The sequence below is a fragment of the Pinus tabuliformis genome, chromosome 2_2 (assembly GCF_031772625.1).
Source record: "Pinus tabuliformis cultivar Carrire ecotype Pingquan chromosome 2_2, CPIR1, whole genome shotgun sequence".
NCBI lineage: Eukaryota > Viridiplantae > Streptophyta > Pinopsida > Pinales > Pinaceae > Pinus > Pinus tabuliformis.
Window position 1 is genome coordinate 77,515,491 of NC_142300.1, and position 4,820 is coordinate 77,520,310.

Here is a 4,820-nt window from a genome sequence, read left to right on the forward strand (position 1 = left end):
AAGTTCATCGTACCACCTTTCCACGTAATAATATCCCAGTTCTATTCACATTGCTCAGTTGTGCACCTCTAAACTCATCCAAAAAAAATATCATTTTTAATGCAGGATCTTTCTAAAATCTATTACCAATGTTCATTCAAGTATAACATTAATGTCAAATTTCTTACTACCCTATTCAACTGACAAAATCTATTACCAATGTTCCTTCAAGGATAACAAGAAAGTGAAATTTCTTACTACATTATTCAAACGACAATATGGTAATCATTGTTACTTAATTTCAAATCTCAATACTCTGTACATCCCAATCATTTTTGTTTGCTTTCCTACTGCTGTTCTTATAGGTGGCTCATAGATATAGCAAACTTTAACATTACTCTCGGCATTACCGTAAACAAAAATCTTCCCAGAACACTAAATCCTTTCAAGGGTTTTAGCAAGAGAACCCAGTGCCCTCCACACATTTTCATTGGAATCACATTCCATCACTCCTTGCTGCAAGAAGAAACAACCGGACATGCCAGTGGGCCTTTCCCTTTTCTTTATCTCCCATAGTCTCCAGTGTTGTCCATGCTCTTGTTTCTGGATCATAAACTTCCGCACTCCACCTTATTAGATCACGGCTAATAACGAAAAAATTGTCGCTGATGAAAGCACCAAAGCATTCATCCTGTCCTCAGTTCATGTCGAGAATTGTAATGGTCTACAAACAAATTATAAACCACTGCGGGTCGTGCAAGGGATTTTGATCTTCATCATCTCCGCCGGCAACGTAAATGTAAATGAGTCCATGCTCTGACACAGTGCCAAGAAGGTAAGCCACAACAAAAGCCATTATACTGTATAAATATTTTACCCTAACCAACTATAAGCCCCAACAAAAACCGTTACACTGTAAAACAATTTTACTCTAACCAATCAAAACTCCCATGGACGATGGATAATATTTGAATCATGTAACACATAGATCAATGGTGAAAAATGGTAACCAACCAAAACTCACGTGGATGTGAATAATACTTCAATCATCTAACACAAAGATCAACGATGAAAAATGGTGGAGAGTGGCAATCAGGGGAGTCTTTTCCAAAGGGAAACGCCTTATGGCGTAATTAGATGAATATTCAACCAATTATGTATTTTTACAAAAACATTATATCCCATTTACAATTATATGGTCTTTACCAATACGGTATGGAGGCCTGCACGCTTTACTGCGGCTATATTCCTGGGACTATCATCTAAGAAAATCTGCATGGAAACATAATAGATTAAATAGAAACTCTTACAATAGATGTTGTTGAAATGATATGCATAAGGTAAATAAAAATTGATGATGTCGAATTGCAGGTTGCCAGATTGGTTTGAGTCTAAATTACAATTGTGTACAACAGTCCCTTTGTAGCTCCTCTCTACTGAAAAGGGGTTGTTCGGGAACAGATGTATAATTGATCAGTATGTGGGATGTTATCAGACTAACAAACATCTCTTTCTTATTTAAACATCTCTGTCACACACCTTCAGATTTATGTTTTGGGACTCAATACAATATTCTCTTTGTAGATCCTCCTCGTTGAAAAAGGATTGTTTTCATAGACAAGTTGATAATTGTGCAGTATGTGGGACATGATCAGAGCAACATGCATCTTTTTCTTGTGAAAATACCACTGCAACATAACTTCTCAAAACACAACTAGGTCATTCACCCTGGGGGATTTTAGCCAGAATCGTCATTTTTAGAAAACGTATTGCTATAGGATACCCTTGTACCCTCACACTGGGGCCAAATAGAGGTGTTAGCTATCCTTCTTTGTTTACTAAGGGGGATTTGGTATAAACTTTTTACGGTACTTGGATGATTCAATATTTTCATGAAAAAATGGATAGCTGAAGGAAAATGGCCATCAAAATCTTTGTTACCATACCGTTTTTTGTGGATCAACTTTTGCAAGGCGAAGATCCTGCTCCATGGCATCTTTTGAGGGCTTGCAAATTATGGATGTCTTCGGGGTCATAGAGTTATTAGCGGGCATATTCCATTCATTATTTCTTTTAGTAATATTTGAAAGAGGATTAAGTGTCTCAAAGCATATTATGCCTTCAAAGCAATCTTCCAATCCCAGCCTGTTAAGGACCTTTGCAGCATGAACTTTGTCACTGTTTGTAAATATATGTTTTTGCAGAATAGAGTTACAGAGGTTAACGAGCACGCTAATAAGTTTCCAAACAAAACCTAGGACTTCATTTAATATCATCGTAAAAATAATTTGAAGGGATCTATATGATCTTACAATTTTCCTCTGAGGCATGCTTAATAACAAGTTCTTCAGCATAGGATCTCGTTTAAGATCTTCATATGGCAATCTTCCGTGAACAAAATTGTATAAGAAATGTTTGTTTCCAGTGAGTGAAACAGGATAGCGTGTAAGGCCAAAAGCAATCAATGGTATTCCAAACAGTCTAAGCAATGAAAGTCAAATCACTGGCATTTTCTCTGATTTTGTCGAACATTGAAACGTTATATAGCTGTAAATTTACCAACCAGAAGATGATACAAGATTTCTTAGATACCTGTGGTAATCATCATAGTCAAATTCATAGCCCACTGCTTGCGTAGAACAAAGAATATTGTCAAAATATGCAAGGAATTCATGAACATGAAAGTTGAGAAAAAGGTTCTCAATCCAATTGCAATTCCTAGCCATAACGTTGATCATAATTCCATATTTTAGAAATTGATACCGGTAGTAGTTATTAAATAAAGACATCTAGAACACCTTATATTTGCATTCATATATTATCATTAGCGGAGCAAGAAGAGAGTTCCTTGAGGCTTAAAGACCACAGATGAGAAACAGGGTTTCAGTCTCATGAATTTGTAAAAGGTACCATGGCAGAGTAGTGGCCAGTAAAATCATAGAAAACCATGGAGTAATTATGGATAGTATGTCTCAGATGTTCTGCAGTCATTCTAGGAAGCAAGTTCTGATTGAAAGCAGCTCATAACCCCACTCTTAAGCTACTTTCTAACTGATGACACATAAGGGACCCCACTCTTAAGCTACTTGCTAACCAATGACACATAAGGGGGTTGCTGAATTCCTCAGTAATCAGCTACAGAAGACTCCCAATGCTAAAAATCAGTCATTTTAACCTTAAAATTTGAAATACCATGTTGAATTACATGAAACAATAGGGATTGAATGCTTACCCTGAGTCCGGCCATGGTTGTCCCATAAGTTTTATACAACTCTCTTGCTCAAGCCAAGGACTCTGCTCTTTTCAACTCCCAGTTTTTGATTCACATAATCTGTCACACCACACACACAATTCAAACCTCAAAAGTTACCTCAATGGCTTAAGAGAAGGCTTAATTGCATCTACAACCCCAGTAAGGGTGGGGTGATCCAACTCTGTGTGTGCAACAGTGCATTAGTTACAGACAATATATTGGGCGTGTTGAATATGAACACTAAGCCCATAGTCCATCTGGGTCTGATCACCTTCAAATTGCAAAGTTGGAGATGCATATAACAAGCTCACGTAAATTCCAAGAAATTATTCGGTGGCAATCTAAATATGCAACTCCAAGCTTTCTGGGTTGCATTTCAGACTATGGTTTAGATTAAAATCTAAAGATTAACGTTTCCTTCAAAAGAACACTGAAATTACACAATTTTTTAGGGGCAGATTAGCTACAAGATTACCTCTGATGTTGTTGGTGCATGTTGTAGCTAGTTCGGAGATTAAGGGATATAATGTGTCATCCAGATCTAGAACAGCGGATTGGAATCAGAAACGAATACATACAGCTTTAGCTTAATACCATTGAAAATGGAAAAACTTAAAAGCCAAAGAAAGAAGTGTGATGTTCACCAAACAGAAGGCAGTCAAATCGAGGGCCCTGCTCTGTCACGAGTCGATTCTCAGCCAACACCATTATGGATGACTCTGCAATACATATACCAAAAAATTATCATCCCGATACACTGAAGTATATGCACATCAAAGGCATCAGAACAAGATAATTATGTTCCAATTATAAAACTTCGACAATTTCAGAAGAATCAAAGAAGATTGGCTCTAAAGAATACTAGATATGTTGAATATGGGGAGAGGAGAAAATGCAATAGGAAAGGAGGCAATGTATGTTGAAAGAAAAAAACAGGGACTCGCAGAATAAAATGTAATACAGAGGGGCATAAACAAGCTAACGATGTTAATTAAATGAAGGCGGGAATTGAAGGAGAACATTGGGTGGCTTAAATAGATCTCCGAACGGCTCAGATGAATCGTTGCGAATCTTCCGTATTGTAGTCATAGACTCGTGATCGACTTTGGTCCCCATCTTTTCGCATTAATTTGTTGTCACTTTATTGGCATGCAATTTGTCGAGGATTCCTCCCATTTTCAGGAAACTCAAATTTAAAAATAAACAAGAAGGTAAGCCACAACAAAATCCATTATACTGTATAACCAATGAAAAATGGTAACCAACCAAAACTCACGTGGACAGTGAATAATACTTCAATCGTCTAACACAAATATTAACGGTGAAAAACAGTGGAGAGTGGCAATCAGGGGAGTCTTTTCCAAAGGGAAATGCCTTACGACGTAATTATGTGATGGGATTGATGTGCATAAGACACTATGCTAAAGCTTTAAGGAGGGGCTAAATGAAGTAACTCTAGAAAACAAAGTCTCATAGAACATGGTGGGAAGTAGTAATATGATCCAAAATGTGAAAAATAATAATATATATGTGATGCAGGAGTATTCAGGCCAAGAAAACTCATTGTATTTTAGTAGACATAGGGGTA

The 4,820-nt window shown here is 37.0% G+C and overlaps 1 pseudogene; it reads right to left on the reverse strand.

Moving 5' to 3' along the window:
* Positions 1 to 703: 703 nt before the first annotated feature.
* Positions 704 to 3,940, reverse strand: LOC149191527 (uncharacterized protein C24B11.05-like; annotated as a pseudogene).
* Between the last annotated feature and the right edge of the window lie 880 nt (positions 3,941 to 4,820).